The 21238-nt window shown below is 38.9% G+C and overlaps 1 pseudogene; it reads right to left on the reverse strand.

Moving 5' to 3' along the window:
* Positions 1-9838: 9838 nt before the first annotated feature.
* On the reverse strand, positions 9839-21061 carry LOC140946913 (mitochondrial inner membrane protein Mpv17-like; annotated as a pseudogene).
* Between the last annotated feature and the right edge of the window lie 177 nt (positions 21062-21238).

A 21238-nucleotide genomic window follows, 5' to 3' on the forward strand; every position in this document is an offset into this window, starting at 1 on the left:
AACGAACTTTGTTCTGGATTGAAAATCAAACATCGTGTAGTCTGGGGTGAATAGTGCATGAGTACCTGATCTGCATAGCGCGAAAACCACGTGAGGTAGAACGCCTTAAGGTGACTCGACCCAGTTTTTTTGGGGGGGTACCATCCTACTTTGAAGCTCTCTGGTATCCCCACCTTTACTTTTATCGTAAGTCTAACACATAGAATGGATAACATATAGATCAACCTACAATATAACATAAAATTTTTGGCGATCGGAGTAAATGTCACGTGGTTATAATTCCACGCCCCTTTGAGGTCTGAGTCAAAAATCTGCTGTTGCAGGCATTTTTTCGTGAAAATCTCTCGGCTACACGTAGCGCGCATTAGTGCCTTGCGCTGAACAGAGTTTCACCAAAATCGCAAAGACCCAATTCGAGAAATTCAGCGGTTTCCAAATTTAGGTCATAATTTATGCGAAAATGATAAGCAAACTTTACACGGATTATATCTAATAAACTATGAGATTCATCTCTTTATTTTGGGCATCGTTATAACAGATAGGTCCTTGCAAGTCAGCAAAACGCTTTAGGGCCTTGTAAATGCGCGCGATTTCGAGCAAAGCAAACATATAGAAATTATAGTTTTCGCTATTTGTTGACGTTTGTCAGCGTTTAAGAGTCTTTCTCACGAAAGAAGCATTTTCTTAAAAAATCGTAGTTTTTTTTCCTTCAAATTTTTTCAGGGCCACAATTGATTAACTAACTACCCGGACTCTGAATTTCATGGTCATTGAAAAACGGTGACATTATCTTCTATAAGCCCAAACTTGAGTAAACATTGAAGATTTTTAGCGTTTTGGCTGAGTTTGTGCTTTGGGAGTTGTCTATTGTTTCTAGCCTGTCATTATACAGCATTCTTGTTCAGCACGCGTGCAATGACCGCGCTTGGCTGACTTCCGAATGCTCACCGAGATTTGATAATTTTGGTACAGTGAGACAGGCCATCGCGTGATACATAGAGGTTTAACTCAAAATTTGTAATCAATTCTCGTGCTTCTTGTGCCTTTGCAAAAAAATCAAGAAGTGCTAAACACTAAATCTACTTACTATTAAAAAAATATCATTTTTTCATAGGTTTAATGCAAGCCAATAATTAAACCAACTCATGACGGGAATATCTCGGTGAGCATTCGGAAGTCAGCCAAGCGTGGTCATTGCACGCGTGCTGAACAAGAATGCTGTATTATGACAGGCTAGAAACAATAGGCAACTCCCAAAGCACAAACTCAGCCAAAACGCTAAAAATCTTCAATGTTTACTCAAGTTTGGGCTTATAGAAGATAATGTCACAGTTTTTCAATGACCATGAAATTCAGAGTCCGGGTAGTTAGTTAATCAATTGTGGCCCTGAAAAAATTTGAAGGAAAAAAAACTACGATTTTTTAAGAAAATGCTTTTTTCCTTAGAAAGACTCTTAAACGCTGACAAACGTCAACAAATAGCGAAAAGTATAATTTCTATATGTTTGCTTTGCTCGAAATCGCGCGCATTTACAAGGCCCTAAAGCGTTTTGCTGACTTGCAAGGACCCATCTGTTATAACGATGCCCAAAATAAAGAGATGAATCTCATAGTTTATTAGATATAATCCGTGTAAAGTTTGCTTATCATTTTCGCATAAATTATGACCTAAATTTGGAAACCGCTGAATTTCTCGAATTGGGTCTTTGCGATTTTGGTGAAACTCTGTTCAGCGCAAGGCACTAATGCGCGCTACGTGTAGCCGAGAGATTTTCACGAAAAAATGCCTGCAACAGCAGATTTTTGACTCAGACCTCAAAGGGGCGTGGCATTATAACCACGTGACATTTACTCCGATCGCCAAAAATTTTATGTTATATTGTAGGTTAATCTATATGTTATCCATTCTATGTGTTAGACTTACGATAAAAGTAAAGGTGGGGATACCAGAGAGCTTCAAAGTAGGATGGTACCCCCCCAAAAAAACTGGGTCGAGTCACCTTAAGCTAAGCCGGTCTATTTAATCACGTGAATATAATTCGTACTTCATTCCGGAACGAAACTCATTCCGGAATGAAAGTAAATTCGGTACCCTATAAACATCCCCTTAAGACCGCTAGTCGGAGAAAGCATTCTCTCTTCTGGTCGAAATTCTCTCCGCTCGCCCGCGCACTTGCATATCATTCCCGCTCTAAGAATTCCGAGCAACATGAGACTGGCTCGCAGTATAGGGCTTTTCGAAATCTGATGTCTTGTTTACAATAATTTGTTACTAACTATTCACTATTCTTTTGTGAGAGTGTACCTATTACTTCGCCATAGTACTTCCATGGCATTCTTGATAATGGCTAAGAAAATTTAAGTGCTTTCGAAACACCACCGTAATCAATCGCAACAGTGACTCAATAGGGGCTTGCCTCGGGAGAAAAAACTCTTGATAAAGCCAGTTGAATAAGATACAGCAGGGAAGCGCAGGTGGGTAGTTGAACAAGATTTTCATCATAGTTTGTGTGGCCATTATTCATTTTCTTTGGCCTTCTTATTCAGTCACCATGATTGAATCGTTCTGATTTTATTTAGTGGACATTGAACGAATCCTCTCCCTCCAGCACTTTAGTAAGGTGAAAGACTTGCCCTTGAGGTTTTGTTTATTAAACTACTCAGTGATTAGGGTTATTCTTGATTTGTAACCACGTGAAAAGGCGGCCATTTTGGTTAACAGTAGTACTAGTAGTTGACAGTAGTAACAGTGTAGTATTGCTAGCAGTATCTTTTTTTTTACTAAGAAAGAGTTTAGAAAAACGTTTTTTATTTATTTAGCTTCGCCTAACTAGAATCTAAATAAATAAATAAAAAAAACGATTTTCTAAACTCTTTCTTATTAAAAAAAGATACTGCTAGCAATACTATTCTACTACTACTGGCAACTATTAGTACTACTGCATGTTAACCAAAATGGCCGCCTTTTCACGTTTGTTTGTTTGTTTGTTTTTATAACTAATATTTTAAGTGATATCAATGTTGACCAGTTAAACAACTTTCCTCCAAATAAGTCAGTGAAATTCGCAAAAAGATCGTCAGAGAATAATGAGAGTTTCTTTTCTCTTTTTTCTACTCTTGTCGGCATCGCTGACTCATGCTCTGATTTAAACCGGTTATGCTTTCAGACGATATGGAATCCTGCAGTTATTGGTAAATCAAACCCTGAACGTTGCAACTGCTAAGCAGACGCCTCTGTGGCACTAAGGGGCCACATCTGAGAAAAGTAAGAACTTGAGCCGCAGAGGTTTTATGTATTATAATGGGGTTGGGGAGGGGGAGGGGGAGGGGATGGACGATTAAGCCCGGATGAAGGGTGTGGTTGTTTAGGAATGTTTCGGGGTGAGTGCGTGGCTCTAGAATCCGGGAACCCCTTCCGATAACCAACTAATCAACTGCAACTTTTACAATACAGTAACCGGTAAGCTGTCCCCGCTTTGTATATTGCCGGTCGATAGTATTCTTGCTCGTTGTTTAGCTCTTTGAAATATAGCAATTCGTACTGAAGATTTCCACACATATTGCATAAAATAGGTGAGAGTAAAAACAGCAAACGCAAGGTTCGATACACTGTTTCAGTTCGATTTACACAGCTTTGATCAAAACATTCGACGTTTCGAGAATAGTTTATTCTAAACCATAAGAAAAGATTTAATCAGAAGTTGTGATTTTTCGCTATTTCTCCTTCACTTTTTACATACAGTTCATTTTATTTGCCGGAAAGTAAGCCTTTAGTTAGAAATTCAAAGGTTAAATGAATTAACGCTTGCGCGTTCTAGTCTTGTTTCAACTTTATAAAGGGACATCTGTGAGCTGGGAATAACTCAGCACAGAATTCGATTGTCGGCAAATTTCTCTAATCTTGCATCGTTCTGCTAGAGATAAGCTGGCCGTTAATTCATTCGTCTTGCTTGTTTGGGACTGAGCCTTATTCCCCCAAAGAGAGAGAAAGAGTGTCTGGCAACAAATTGTTTCCAATCAAAGATTTGTGAACTCGTTCTGGCAAACTCTCCAAGTGTTCATATATACAGAGTAGTGCGGACCTTATGACTTCATCGAGTGTCTTGGTCCATAACTTTCAAAACAGCTGCTCCTTAGAATGACACTGATAACACTTAACCCGAATGAGTATCCAAGTACGAATGTACAATAAATGTCACAAAATCTACCTAAGCGGTCCCTTAGATGATTTTCTGTTTTACGTCATCCTAACCATCTCCGTTACTTACGGACGCGAACAATAGAAAACGTCGTCATTACCCACCGATTCCTCGCGGCCCCTGTTGAATGCAAAACGAGATTTTTTCTGGCATACTGATTGTATATTTCAGCTGGAAGTACTTTCCTTAATATACGCAGGAGTTACTTGAGTGCCTCCTCGGGATTTCGCCTTCTGGTCGAAATCTCAGTGGGGGAGGGGATGGGTGCAAAAACCCAGGACTTTAAGAAATTGTTAGGCTAAAACTTGCCAGTTAGGACCCCTCTATAAATAACCTGTTTGGCTAAAACTTGAAACAGGTTATTATTTTATAAAATTGTATGAAAACATTATGTACTCTTGGGCAAAGAAGATATTTTAGTCAGCATTCAGAATCCTAATTATTGGAGACAACGGGGCAGGTTGGTCTGTCAGCTGCGTGATAAAGTAGCTTATTAAATAGTTTCAAAGCTGTTTGTACTCAACAAAGGAAATAGGAGACGTCTGCACGCAGGCAATACTTATCCCAGCAAGTGACTATCCCCCTTCCCCCAAAAGTCAAGTAATAGTCCCATTGCGGGAGGGACGGGACACGCAACGCCCTTTTTGTATGCGTGCGCAATTTTGTCTTTTCTCCACATACACGCTACCAAGAACTATATTGGGCTTTGTCACAGGCAGCCCAATAACTACCAGCTTAGTCTGTTTCAGACTCTAAGCTAATGATATACAGAGATCGTTAAAACTGATGCGATAAACCCTCGGAGGCTGTTAGGCTTTGACCTTCTTCTCGATCGAATCAAATCAAATCAAAATCAAATCAATTTTATTTAAGCTCGATAGCGTGAGGAGTGGTTGCCCAATCTCCCGAGCCAGGGGCTCATGTATTAAACGCTCGAGCATTCCGGATCGAATTGGAATTTAGAAATGTTGGTTTTTGCGGAGAGAGGAAAACCGGAGTACCCGGAGAAAAACCTCGATACTATTTGAGAGACTGGCACTGGTTACTAAACTGTTTAGAGCGGATATTTAAGTCGTTTTTGATGATCATTTGTAGGCCTGGAATAGATTTCCAAGAACAGTTCAATATAATAGCCCCGAAGGAACAATTTAGCTGTCATGTTTCTTTCTTTCTTTTATAACTTGTGCAGATGCTAAAGACAATGGAACCAGTGGCACATTTACCAAGAGAAGGTGACTAAATGTTAATTGTAATAAATAATACGAACACGCATGGGTCGATGAGGTCTTAGCGGAGCTCCATGGGCTCCATTGAGTAGTCCCAAAAAATATCCATACCCCTCCCCCCCCACCCCCCCCCCCCCCCCCCTCCCCACGGATGTCACTTTGCTTTGCTTTGCTCTATATTAGTATTATTTTTTTAATAGATTGAAATCATATTTTCTGGTGTAAAATTTACGTTGCTTTTTATGTTGTTGTTGTTTTGTTTTTCTCTTTTTAATTCCAGGAAGAAGACAACTACCTAAGCTATGAAAGTTTCCCGGTGTTGTGTTGCGATGTCGCCTCCATCCTTCACCGCCATCCAAGAAGTATGTTTGCAAACAGACGTTTGACTGCTGCCATGAATACAAATGCATGTGCGACTGTATCGCCCAAAAATCGTACTCGGAACTACCCTACAAGCTTCCAACACTAGCCTACTAATAAACCCACCGCGAAACCCTGAATATTGGTATTCAACGCTAAAATCAGGCTCTATGTGAATGCGACCATCTGACCTTTATTTTCTTCACGTACAGTATAATTTCCAACAATTGCCCCTATGCGAGAGCTGTCAGGGTCCTGAATGATAACAGGAACCTTTAATTTCACTAGTTTTGCTCTTGAATATATATTTTTTAATAATATGAGCCGCTTCCTTCTTTCTTTTTTTTCTTTTCTTTTTTCTTTTTCTTTTAGTATACCACGAGACACTTTTTGACAAAGTGATAGGAGTAGGTTACAGAACAATTTTTGTCATTTATGTAATACAACCTGCAAAATCAATAAACTTTGTTATATATATTTAACTGCATGTTGTTTTGGTCATTATTTAAGTTGCTATCCTTGCTTCCTTGCCATCTAAAATTAACCTTTCACTAGCCTGCGTAACAAACTTTTCCGCTCGAGTTAATGTGCGATAGCTGGGGTGAGTTTTCTGACAAGTGGAATGCTACTCAGGCTAACTTTTCAGTTTCTCTTGAAGCACTACGATAACTGTACAATTTGTATTATAACAATTATTCTAAAACATTCAGTCTGAGTTCCTTAGCCTATTTTTATCTTCGTTTATATTGTTGTTTATTTAGTATCTTTAACTTTAACGTGGAATTTGTTTGCCGAGCCCTCTGCTGGCTCTTTCCAACGTTGCCCAGGAAGGGGCTTAAATGCCATAACTGTGCTGGCAGGACAAAGTATATTGATGGAAGGCAAGAGAAGTGATACCGAGGGGTCAGTTTTACCCGCGGGGTACCTTCTATATGACTAGGGGGCGGAGACACCCGTCAGGAAATTGGAATTAAACCCCTAAATGAGATCCACCTGGGTGTGTATTAAACTTTATTGATCCCTAAAAGACACCATTCTAAAACAGAAAGCACGATAAGATCGAGCTATAGAAAATTAAATTGTAATATTGAGTTTTCAAAGATTGCTTTATATTTTTTTCTTCCTCTCTTCTGTTCTCTTATTATAAATACTTTCAGTTTCTTTAAGTTTAACCTGCATGGGTAATCACATTGGCTTTCCGTCCTGAAACTAATTCCTACGTGATACTAAAAACTGCAGTTTGGACCTCTAAACGAAATGGCGTAATGTCTGACAATCAACCACAGAATTTGTGGCTGTACCCCTTGTATCGGCCCAAGGCGTTGTCTAGCTAAATATCGGCCAATGAAATACAAACATTTGACTTTTTGCGTTTTTTTTACGTGTTTTGTTCTCCTCTTCGTCGTCTTAGGGGCAGCTAGTTTGCGGCCGTGTATTTTTTTCCCATTTGAATCACTCCCAGTCGTCTCGCATGGTGTTAAGAAACTTTGGGATCAGAATTCCACCAAGTCAAGTTATCTTATATCAGACTGTGTGTATATGGTTGCTCCATTTCTTTCTACTTGGTGGGAATAGCATCGCAATCAAAAGCCCATGAACGAACAGCGACCTCCGAAGCTCAAGACAAGACAGAAGCCGGCGTAAAAAATCCTCAAACTGCGATTTGCGATTTGTAATGACAACCCGTTCAAATTAATTCGGACTTTTCGCTCGCCATGCGGAGCGATGAAAGACGGTTGAAACTCAGTTGCTGTATTGTACGATCTCTGATTAATGCGACAACTCAAGGGTTCCATCGTGATGAGGAATTAATGCTCATGTAAAGCGCGTCGGTTGTTTGTTAAACATTCACAGTATTAAACATCTTCGAAAACATGGTATTATTGAGATTAATCAGATCAATGTGATCTTTTTTGCAATAATTATAACTTGCGGCTAGGAGCAATTTGCATAGCGTGCTTCATGCACGAGTTTGATCAGATAATTAACAATTCACAATTATTCCTCGAGCCCGAATGGGCTATTGACTCAGAGGCCATGAGGGCGAGAGGAATAATTTTTTTAGTAAAATCCAACTAGTTGGTCAAAAATATCGCGAATAAAAAAAAAATAGCTAGTTAAAGCTAGACTTTAATCCTTTTTGCCGCCAAAAAGCCTGCCCTTTTCGCTATTAGGGGGCTATAACATATAGCCTAGTAGTAGCTCAACCAATCAGAACGCAGCATTGATAATAGACCACTAGTTGGATTTTACTAATTACCGTATTTCCCACAAATGTGGTATTCTGCAGCTTATTTACTGGAGAATGTAATCTTGGTGTTGTCCCGGGGTGGGGCGTTTGCACCCCATTTTTTAAGCCCACCGTGCGGCATTTGTATGAACCCCCGGCCCCTCTGCGGGGCATTTGCCGCTTTTCCAAAACAAAATGACAAATGCCCAACAAATGCCCGGGGGAGGGGAATGGGCACGCTTGGAATTAACTGAGCCGTTGTATTAATAAACTCTTCCAATCGGCAGTGGTCTTGCATAAAGGTTCTACGCCAGATAGCGAACAGAAAACACACGAAAATATTATTGTGTTGCAAGAAAAAAGCCAATCGGGCGTGAGAAAACTAAGATCGCTGATTAGTTTCTGGTTTTGTGGCTTAGTTCGTGTGTGCTGATCTTTGCTGTGATTGGTCATAACACAATAAACATTCCTGAAATATTTTAAGTGTTCACGGTTTTCCGGTCGCACTATAAATCTAGAGGTAAGCGGACCAGGAGAGAAGTCCTTCCGGGGGAGAGACAAGTTTGAGTGGTACTGGCGGCAGCCACCCTGGACAGGAGTCCTGACAAAAGTCCCTGGGGGTGAGGATCATATTCCCTATCGAACTAAGGGGAATCAGGAGGGGTGGCCCTCCTGGGTGGAATACAGATCACGTGGGACTCGAGGTCCCACCTGATTTATAAGCCACCCCTCCTCCCCTAGTGTAACCTCTCTGATAAGCCCTCTCTCCCCTTTGAATGATCCACAACGATTTTCTCCTAACACTATCACTACATCGTCAAAAGGAAAAGTTATGAGAATTATCAAAAAGATCACAATCAAGGAAATGTTTTGATCTTTCAACAAATTATTCTCTAAGAAAATGAATGGAAAATTTGTTTCTTGCTATTGGTTACATCCCTCCCCCCCCAACTAGTAAGACACCCCCCCCCCCCCCGCCCCAACTAGTAAGACCCCTAATATTGTTGTCACAGAGTGATTTGTTTCACAGCAAAAATATCGTTACTGTTAAATTTAGAACACCTGGCCATGAACTGCACCTAACAATTTTCAGCAGCATGTGTTGGAACCAATGATTACAATTCCCGTGAACTAGTCACCACTGTTGATTGTATTTTATTTTTTCCACACTGCACCTGATTGGTTTGTTCCTTCCGACAGAATAACATTCCAACAATGTTTTCAAAACAGCCTTTTAATAATTTTTTTTTTCTTGCCTGTAGAGTTCTCAAAATAAACTGTTCAGTGTGTGATAATCAACTGATAAAACAAGTTTGTAAAATTTAAACCACGTATCATTTAAAAATTGATTTGCTTTAGTTTCTCAGAATTACGGCTCATGCAATTCAGAATAAATTACCAAAGGCTTGCTGCTCCAGTCTTTATACATAATAGCATCATTCCCACCCAGCCCTTGAATATGCCTGAAGAAAATAAATAAGCAATGGCAACAGCAGCATGCAGTAATAAATAATCAGAAGCTGAAATTTGACCTTGTTCATATTTGGGCATTGTGACAGACTATATTTTTTTTCTCTTGTGACTTCAAATTAGGACCAAAGTAGTAAATGATATCTACCGTATTTATTCGAATAAGCGCCCACCTTGAATAAATGCCCCATCCTAAAGGCAGAAAAAGTTAATAAGCGTCCAGCCTCGAATAAGAGCCCACCCCACCCCACCCCACCTTCCCCCAATCCCATTCAAACTCAATAAAGCACTCACCCCCACCTCACCCACTTTCCCCCCAACCCCCCCCCCCAAAAAAAAAAAATTTGAATAAGTTTTAATAAGAGACTTCCCCGAAGACGGAAATTTCTTCAGAGTATTTTACAGAAACCTTGCTTTGTTAAATCTTCGCGTTTTGTTATTACCATTAATTGTTTTGTTGCAAAATAAATTAACGTACTACACTTGCTGAAAATGTTGAAAATTTAATAAGCGCCCAGCCTCGAATAAGCGCCCACCTCGAATAAGCGCCTACTCTCAAAGTCCAAAAATTTAATAAGCGCCCAGGGCGGTTAATCGAATAAATATGGTACACTATGATTTTTTTTTTTAATAGAACTGAATTAGTTGAAGGATTGTCTGTAGATGTGAATTTTTATCCTCAACCTCAATCAATGTCTGATCAGAATGTGATTCCAATATTTCAAACACCACTTTTGTATAACTTGTGTCGTTGAATTGTTAATAATTTTATATAGTATTGTTATCACAACAATATTAGTATTTACAGTGTAATTGCATTGGAAATATTGACATTATAGTTAAACGATAAACTTCTGGTTGACCAGCTCTACTGAATCAACTAACTATACAGAAGGTGCTGTGAGTCACATCACTGCACCAGCTCCAAAGGGTCCTTGACAGTTAAGGCTGCAGCATCAGGTTATGGCTAGTTAGCCATCCATGACAGGTATGCATTCCAAAATATTGCTACAATTTGGACAAAATAAACACGGTGCTGAATGGGAACAAACGTAAAATTCAGAGTCTGTGCAAGGAGCAAGATCTTGTAATCTGTGATCATGAGTGTCTGTATGTAGCATTCCGAAGCATCTCATTAATTTCCTGCGTTCGTTTTCAAGCAAGTGTCTCTCACACTATGAAAAAGAAGCATATCATAAGAGGAGCAAAGAGACTCTGATCCAGCAGCATCTTTTTAAAGCCGGCAGTTTTTACAGCCCCAGGGACAATCCTTTCCAGTGTAAGATATCATAATCTTAGCACAGGGCTAATAACTAGTCCAACCACTCCCATACGAGCTGTCATGATTTGTGCCGCTTCGCTCAGCAAATTGCTGGGTGATGACATCTCTGGCAGAAACAAGGACACCTAAGGGAAAAAAAGCAATGAAGAGTTACACTCGTCTGTCTAATTGCAGCCCAAGGGGAAGTGCTCCCTTATTTGGCCTAATAATGGGTATCACCACTGAACAGGGTTTGGTTTTGGGGGTTTAGAGTCTTAAACAGACATAATTTTGCTATTTGGCCTCTCAAACAGTGTGTTGGTTTGAACAGGGTGTAAACTTTAGGAGAGTGCAGTGTACATGATTGTGTGTGAGAAGGGGATGCAATGCTTAAATGCATGGGTATGTGCCTCTGAACAGAGTAAGGGGTTGGGGGATCTCTTGTCTAAAATAGAGTAGCGAAATGAACAGTTTTATAAGGCCTTGGTGGCATACAGCTTCATCAACCCAGTCAATTGCCACTTCCTCTGTATTTTTACACTGTACATAAACACATTAGATAATCACCTATTTACCTTCTTTCAAGTTGCTCATGCACAGTTTGGTCCAGCCACATTCTACCGGAATGGAGAGACAAAAAAAATGGGGGAGAGGTGGATTAGCATAAGATTTGACATGAAAGTGTTGTGAATAACAGAAATTATTACCATTCAGACAATAGCTGCTATAACATTATGCATTCCATGAACATGCTACAGTACAAGCAGCATGCAAAAAGAAAGAGTGTCCAATAGCCCAGGGCTAGTGGATTTTGCTATTGGGCTACTGAATTTCATTCTTAACTTGACTGATGTACTAGTGCAGTTTTTTGAGGAATTCAAATTACAGTCTAAGAACTGTGTAATCAATGCAGCTCACCAAAACATATTTGGGGCTAGTTGAAATGACCTTTGCTGAGTGGGATAGTGCATGCTATAGGCCAAACTAATGGCAAGCTGTAAAACTTACTTTCCTTGCACCCTGTACATGCAAGTTAATTCACATTAGACTATACAGTCTCCTATTACTCCATAAGATCATCAAGTTTAAGCAGACTCTAGCTGTAACTTGCATACATCTGGGATACAAATGTACTAAGAGGAGATGGCATCAGAGTTCACAGAAGTAAATGTGTAAGGGGAAGGATTCCCGTCAAGCCCCCTGAATGCAAGCTGCAGTGATGTGAGGAAAGTTCCCCAACCCCCAGTCCCAGGGTAGAATTGATACTCTTCCCTAGGTTACACTCAGTACATTGGCAACTTAGTTGGCTACCATTGAGGCAAGTGCTTAAACTTAATGATCTTATAGGAGGCTGAAATGCTCAACTTTCATTGGTTCTGCATGTTACAATGGCAGCTCAAAGTCTCGATCCCATAATAGTTAGACCCCAGTTCAACCCCAAAACTATAGCATTCTCAATAATTTATCAGATCAAACTTGTTTTCTGGTTCAAGTACCAGAATATGCATTTTTGTCATCAGGATATTGTGGTATAGACTGTAGGTTAATTATTTTGTGCTACGTCAGAACTTAGTCCCTTTACCCATACAACAAATGCTTCTTTAGAACTTAAAAGAAGAAATCCAAACAAAATTTTCATCAGGGAGCACTAATTTAAACCATAATATAACTTTTATGGTAATTTTTGCAGGCATTATAACATTAAAACTTGAAAAAGTTGGCCCAGCTTTTTCAAGTTTTAATACACGTCCATCCTTGCCATTCGTAGCTAGACAACAGGATAAACTAATTAATATAGTCTCGCATAACAAAACTGGACCATTTTTTTTGGAATTCAATTGATGCAAAAACATATTTTAGGTTTTAACAATTTAGTTAGCAAATAGTGTAGCCTAGCTCCTTTAATCTTTCTGTTATGAGAATCTCACTAAGAAACTACGGTACAATTGGAAAGTCCTTTGTAGAAAATTGCTCTCAAATTGTTTGTAGTGATTTTGCTACAAATAGGTATGGTGAGTCCTGGGACTCATCTTGTGAAAAATCATGAGTCCCAGTCCATGCCAGTACCAATAAGTCCCACTTCAAAAAACAATGAGTCGTAAATTGAAAATGCTTCTGCCTTTATGTTAAAAACTGCAGACAGTTAATCTGAAGACAGACTCCAAAACTCTGTATTACAAGTACAGTATACTGAAATTTATTTAGAGTCCTTCTATTTTAATGCACAACAAAGGCTAAATGAAATAAGCCTAGTTTAACAACAGCCATAATACCTTCCACAGAAATCGCATGAACAGGATATTCTACAAGAACACATCTTCAGATCGATCAACCGATCTTTGATTTATTTTGCATCTTTGGAGATTTTTATGCGTCAGGGACGCGGGATGCAGAGATAACAAAATCTCTGTGTTTGTAACAAAAATCTTACTATTTTATGAGCAACAATAAACAACAAAAGAAAGATACTTGTACAGTATGATTAAACTGCAGTAAATTATAAAAAGGATACTGTGAAACCTAAGAATGAATTAGTTAATTATTGTAAGTGTTAATAATTACAAAAATTTGTAGATATAAGCATCAAGTTGTTTACACTTTTTTTCTAGTGCTTGTCAGTCAAGCAATCAAAATAAATAAAAATAAATAAAACACTAGGTTGCAAAGAAATTCCATTTCTGGAGATGCCCTGCACTTTTGTCCCTATTTATTATAGTTATATAATTGTAAATGTAGATCTTGATTTTACAAGGAGCAGACACAAAACCACACTAGCAGAGACAACTATTGATTAAGAGGCAAGTATTTTGAAATGAAATATCTTACACATTCTATTTTGACTCTGACACGAACTAACTTGCCTGTAAATAATTTACATGCATAGTCAACTTAATCCATGTCGACAATTATTGTTTATACACTCATGTTTTGTCAAAGATGTAAAATGTTGGGTATCCATGATGGAAAGTTTAAATCTTCCTATTAAATATCTATCCACTCTTTGGGAAATATTTTCTGTGAATGTTTATAAGTCAAAGTGACACAGCCAAGGTTCCTAGCTAACTTCACCATAGCCAAATGACTGACACTTAATTGTGCTTTATAAATTTATGACATCAGCATTTCTTGTGATCAGACCAGCTGGAGAAATTGGTTTACTTTCCAATATACATACATTCTTCTTCAGTTTTAAAGAAAAAGATGCTCGAACTTATAACCTGATGTGAAAACATTTAGCTGAAGAGTCATTTACAGATGCTTCTTCAAATGTTTGAGTCATGCTGTTGGAAGATAACATTTATGTAAGGTGCGTACACTCAAACGCAGACGCGTATGCACAAATTGCACATACGCATTAAGCATTTTGCCACATGCACATTTTTGGATGGTTGTTTCCGAACTGCACTCTATAGCTATACTCTATAGGTATATAGTGCAACTGTGAAATTAAAGACAATCTTTCAGCCAAGAGCATCATCCCCTTATATACATGCAGTCAAACCCCGTTTTTTGTACACCTAGTTAATGAAGACTGCTCATTAAAACAGTTTGCTTTGTCCCGGGGAGAGACAGTCCTTACCCTTACATTATCTCTTTCAACCTACTTAATATGGACACCTTGTTAATAAATACAGTACTGGCCCCCTCAGTGTCTGTATTAACAGATTTGAGAGTACCAGCAAGCAGGGAAGGGGTTTAAATACACGTTATGTATTTCATAACACTCTGATCAATAGTGAGAAAGCAAAAACATCTTTCCATGCAATTCTTTATATCCTGCAGTACAAATTGCTGAGTTTCATTTTTCATGATTTCATCTTCATCCTTGAACGGGTTATAACATGAATTATTACATTCATTCACAGGCATAATTCATCATAACCAGCTACTGTCGACCAAATTTGGAAGAATTTTCCCATTATTGAACTGATTGTAAAATTTGTAATTTGTTTACCCATGGATCACTAAGGAGTTCATAAGAACTCATTGAAACGTGTCCGTGCGTTCCAGATCGAATTGGAATTTGAAAGTGTTGGTTTTTAAGGAGAGGGGAAAACTGGAGTACCCGGAGAAAAACCTCTCGGAGCAACGGAGAGAACCAATAACTAACTCAACCCACATATGGCGTAGACGTTAGGATTCGAACCCGGGCCACATTGATGGGAGGCGAGTGCTCTCACCACTGCGCCACCCTTGCTCCCTCAAGAGTGCAGCAAAGTTGCAGATTATTGAACCGTTAACCAAGAAGACCTAGGGAGGAGGTTCAGTAAACTTGTTTTTGTAGTGAGAACAAAAATGGAGGAACATCATTCCACCAGCAAGAAATAGGCAAACTATTGGCTAAAAACATAGCAAGAACAACAAGAAGACAACTTGAAGGACAACAACTGTTATTTGTTTGCATAGCTGAACAATCCCTTAACTCCTAAACTTGCCGATTAACGTGCAATATCGAAAATGAACTTAACATCAATGGGAGGTAAGCATGCTTTAGTTTGTTTTTAAACTTCTAAGAATTAAATTGAATGAATAATAAAATAACTATTGTATTCAGCTTTCATATCATCTGAAGAATTATGGAGGTCGAGGAGGGTGATGATACTCAGCCTCATTCAATAATTGATAATTAACCTGAGCTCCCTGTTGCCTTGCTAGCTTAAAATTGGTAGAGCACAATTCAGGGGTAATCAGGCTCATAATCTCTAATCAGTAGTCCTAACTCACTCACATGATATTTATATGTACTCACTGAATTGCACTCCGCTTAGTCCTGCATAGCCACACCTTTAACTTAATACCATTTATAGTGTAATCCTGGATGACAGAAACAAGAAATGCATATTGTATTAGGTGTCTTGAAAAAAGTCCAGGTGAATTTCACAGATATAATGTACAATATTTTCTCTCTGAACCGCTTTTATAATCATCTGTTTTCATAAAACAGGGCATACAGTAAGGATTCAATAAATTGATATTGTTTGCCTTGTGGTGATCAAGTCTTTTGATTGGGGAAGGAATATTTGAATCTTTTCACACCTGACTTAAAGCGCTTTACAATTGTCACAACTGACCATCCAGTTGATTCCCGACATTAATAATGAGAATTTCACATTTAATCCAAACTATCCAGCCAGATCCGCAAATCCTAACTAGTGTGCATGGAGGATATAGTTTTTCCAAAAAAAACAACGACAACAACAAAAAAAACTTCTGAACAAAGCGTATTTCATTTTAATTTTCCAGTGACTGGTGCGGTAATGGTCCCGCCGGCCAGATCTGACAAGTGAAAAATGCCCTGAGAACAATTGAAAGTCAACTTGGACTAAACAGCCTGAGATCACTTCCTGAATGTGCCATTCTTTCAGTCCTTTCAATCATGAACTGAGTTGTAACAGTTTAAATAGTCCATGACATCAGACAAAATTAAAGGTGAGTGTATTTTACATACATACAAAATACATACATACATACATACATACAGTGAAATGCCGCAAATAAGAAGCTATATTTTTTGAAGTTTGGCAAAATAGATTCTTATTGTTTGGAGTACATTGTACTTATTGGAAGTTTAGGCTAAATAGGTTCTTAATTAGGTTCTTTAAATTTTTATGAAGAAGGATACTGTTGTTGAGATTACAAGAAATATTGCTATATATGGTATTTGTCCTTCATAATAGGCATTTATTTACCAAAAATCTAACAAAACTAGGTTGTTGTTGCATTTTACATGATATTTTCAGTACTGTAATGTAATTTTCCCATATTAAAACCAGACTTTTGGTCAAAATGTTTATGAAAATTTAATGTAGTCTAACGCCACATATAAGAACCTGTTGATTTTTCTTGGCTAAACTGGTTCTTATATTTTGGAGTATTAAAATGACAAATTTCTGCCAGCAGGTTCTTAAATCCTAGGTTCTTCTTTGCAGCATTTTACTGTACTTAGCAGGGATGCCAACCCCTGGAGATCTAAAATCTGGAGACTCCCTTTTTTATACCCCCCCCCCCCCCCCCCGACAAATTGACCCAGCCCCCAATGGGAATGACTTAGGACATCATATATGAAGTCTTACATGAAGTACATACTATCAAAATTCACAATCATCATTTTGTTGCTAGAAATAATCTTTGCGAGTGACTATCAAATACGTGCAAAGATGCCCCAGAAACCGTCCTGCGAATAAGAAAAATTCAAGTTTCGAGGGAAAAATGGGCTAAATCTCAAACTAAGGCACAGAAAGCGACCCGCACAGGAGAGTGGGAGATCAGTGCCATATCCTGGAGACTCCTAGATAATCCAGGAGAGTTTGCATGTATGACTTAATACATGTACTTTATTAAATTGTCAGAACAGTTAGCTAAGAAGCTAATCGGGGACACAAAAGAAAAATTCCTATCTACAAATACATTTAGGGTGTAGACCAAACCTGAAACTTAACCCCCCACCCCCCACCCGCTTCCTGGACCCCTCATTTAAAAAAAAAAAAAAAAAGAAATAATAAAAAAGTAAATTAAAAAAGCAAGCAAACAAATAAAAAAGTCCCGTATTATAACTGTCTAGCACTTTTTACTATGAAGCTCGGAGGGTGACCCAGAAACACATTAATTAATTAATTTTTTATAGTTGTACTAAGGCTGGCAAACAATTATATCATCAGTATCCGCGAAACTTTGCATGCTGTTAATGTGATGACTGCTCATGACTTGGCTTGCGTCCAAAAGGATCAGTCATGTTGAAATGCAGACCATGCATACTGTAGACTGCAGACTGCAGACTGTGCAGACCGTGCAGACTGTGCAGACTGAGTGTTATTTTTTTTACTTATACCTTAATTTTCTAGTAAAACTTTTACTAAAGTTTCCTGCTTCCTCTCATTATGTGCACTGTGCATCACTATCATATGTGCACTGATGTGTACCTGCAAGGGTCATGGGTAGGAAATGAGAAAATCACGGGCTCATGTTTACCGGCAGATGTAAAAGCAGTTGCGCGTGCTTTTAGCTGTGCCGCTTTCACGCAAGAGCGAGCACGTTGGAGGAGGGTAACACCAGTATTTACTAGTTTCATCCTGCCATGCCACGTTTATTTTTATTTTTTTTTAGTAGAAGAAGCTTTTTCAGGTTATGTAACTTAAAATAAAACCCTTTTCGGCTTCATACAACGGCTACGAGAGAGACATTTCCTCAATTCAGTCAGTATAAAACACGGACTGCGGACTGCGGACCACGGACTGCGGACTGGGTATAAAACACGGACTAGGTATAAAATGCAGACCACAGACTGAGTATAACACACGGACTAGGTATAAAATGCGGACTGCGTATTATGTTTATAAAAACAGCTTTAGAAAGGTAAAACTGAGAGAAACGGAAAGCGGGCTTGCATAAAACAGTAGTTCCAGCTCCTTGCCTTACACAAAAACATTCAGTAAGCTGGTCACGCAGTCTATATTCTCCTCATGTGGAGAAGTAAAGAATACTGCACGCACAAGGAAGGTTATGCTGCTATTCAAGGCAACTGAAATTAAACTCTGAATTTTATCAAAAGAAGGAGTTAGAAGAGAACCAATCGGAGAAGCACCGAATAAAAAGAATAGTATTGGTGTTAGCCGAGTCAGAGTAAAATTCTTAAAGATGCCTCTATTCCGTTTCAAATAAAGCATTGGGAATATGAGGAAAATTAATGAAGAACTCAGACGAAAAGGTCAATATAGGGGCATTCCGTGAGGTAAAAAAGTAGTATTTAGGGGGGAAGGATTACTCACCTATACGTGAATAATATCCGAAATGAATCATCCAACCCAACGTTATTTTCTATGCGATGATTATGATGACATGATTTACACCCTGCTCCTGAACCTCGGAAGGGGGTACTCCTAGGAATTTTTTGGTGGAGTTATGCCTGGTTATGTCCAGTTTTCCACACCCGTTTTCAGACCTGATCTCTAAAATCCATACCCATTTTGAGACCTGGCCTAATTTAGCCTGTTCCAGGCACTCAGATAAAGAGGAGACTACCCAGTTTCCTCCTGTTTTATTTTCGCGCTTTCTCAATTCAGTGGACCCAACTATCTCAAAGCTTGGAACAGGCTAGGCCTGATTAGGCAGAAATTATGTCATCATTATATATTATAGATTAGAGCGCAAACAAAAAATTTTTCAAATGCATTTCAAATTTGCATATTTCTATTTCATTCTCATTCATTTAGAATTGAAAACAATAAATACATTCGTACATGTACGCCTCTGTAGTTTCCTCGAAAACCATACTCGATTCCAAACCAAAATACTCAAAGTGTTTTCAGACCACCAAAACGGCCCAAAAACCCTACCCTTTAGGGCGGCAAATACCTATATGGCTTACATAAGAGAGTAACCCCGGGTCCTGACCCCTTTCATGACTGTTAGAGACCGAGACCATGTCTAAAATGGGTGTAGAAAATCGCATTTTTGTCAGGCTCTTGATTCAGAGAACCTCCACCAAGAATTTCTATTTTATACCCAGTCTGCAGTCCGCGTTTTATACCTAGTCCGTGTTTTATACCCAGTCCATATTTTCCGGTCCGCCTTTTATACCTAGGGCGCGATCCATTCAACCAAAATTTCCGGAAATTTCGGTCCAAATCTCAATGGATCGGTTCGGTCCAACTGGAAAAGTTTCGAAAAAACGGGTCCATCTTTTGAGGTGGACCAATTTTCCCGGTCGGACCGGTTGGAATTTTGGTTGAATGGATCGTGCCCCTAGTCCATATTTTATACCCAGTCCGCAGTCCGTAGTACACAGTCCACAGTCCGTTTTTTATACTGACTGTTCCTCAATTTCCTTGATTGTTGATGATCGTCTTTGGTTTCACTCTGTAATTCAAACGGTGACTTGCCGTCATTTTTTTAAATCTTACAGATACCGATGTCATCGTTGTTAGCTCCGGATATCAAACTAAGACGTTTGAGATGGGCCTTGTTTTAAAATGTGTACATAAATCAACGGTATATCTACCTAAAAATAAATATATTTCTGACTTCCACGCGTTTGGCGGTTCCGTAAGCGTCAGAATTAAGAGAAGAAGGGCAGCGACTTGAAACTTCTCCCAGATAATAAGATAAGATATACCTAAGATACACAGCGGGGGATCTAGTTCAACGCGCATTAAAACCCCCTCCACATCTTCGAGTTGTACAAATAACACATTTGTTACTAATGAACTATTTAGTTTTGGAGCTGCATAAACAAGAACCATGATCGATACTCGAACAAGATTGTTGGTTTCAAACCACTACCACTTATTAGCGTTAATGCTTGGGGCAAATAATTGTCGATCCCTGAGTGAAAACCAGCCCAGAGGGACACTCTTGGGAATCGAATAAAAAAAAAAACATAAACAAAAGTCTTACCCGAATCTTACGAGCTAACAACGATGACATCGGTATCTGTAAGATTAGAAGAAAATGACGGCAAGTCACCGGTTGAATTATAGAGTGAAACCAAAGACGATCATCAACAATCAAGGAAATTGAGGAAATGTCTTTCTCGTAGCCGTTGTAGGAAGCCGAAAAGGGTTTTATTTTAAGTCACTTAACCTGAAAAAGCTTCTTCTACTAAAAAAATTTAAATAATCGTGGCACCTCCTGATGGTGCTCCCTCCTGCGGAAAACTATAGTAAAAATTTTACTAGAAAATTAAGGTACAAGTAAAAAAAAACTCAGTCTGCACAGTCTGCACGGTCTGCACAGTCTGCAGTGTGCAGTCTGCATGGTCTGCGTTTCAACATGACCGCAAAAGGATTGGGGGGGGGGGGGGGGGGGGTAAATGTATTTAAAATTTGATCTCATGCATATAAATTCCATTAAGGAAAATCTCTTTGCATTAGGACTTTTACATTTGGCTAAATATTGAGGCGTATCGAAATCTAAAAATACACAAACCGTCCCAAGTGTGTCTCCAAACATCCTCATACCCTGACAATTTAGAGGACATTGCAAGCTTAATATAGGCAAATCCGAAGCTTATTTTTTGTTTCGAAACAATTATAATTCTAAACCCCTACAACGCGATCGGTAAAAGAATTTAAGCTTATTTCACGGCAATTATTGATTTTGCACACATTTCAGCGGACATTGTGAGGTGAATTTGTCTTCAAATCAATTAAATAATTACAATACCTGTTCCTGTATTTTGTGTTTTCCAAGGATGTGTTATAAGCAGCTGTTGATATTTCGCCCAATCTCTTCTTACAATACTCATCACGGCTTGCTATATATCTTATTTTGCGAGCTTTTAATAATGATCTGCTGGTGATCGCACTAGCCATGGAATGGAATGGCTCCTAGCGACTGAGCCGTAATGAGAGGTACCGCTGACCGGTTCACATGTAGTACTTACCTACACATGGCTACACATGTACCAACACCAGGGGACCCCTGAACTGCACTTAGCCACACTTTGCCACACATAGCCTCACATAGCCACCCATAGCTACACACAGTCATACGT

This window comes from Porites lutea, chromosome 8, assembly GCF_958299795.1.
Source record: "Porites lutea chromosome 8, jaPorLute2.1, whole genome shotgun sequence".
In the NCBI taxonomy this organism is placed as follows: Eukaryota; Metazoa; Cnidaria; class Anthozoa; order Scleractinia; family Poritidae; genus Porites; species Porites lutea.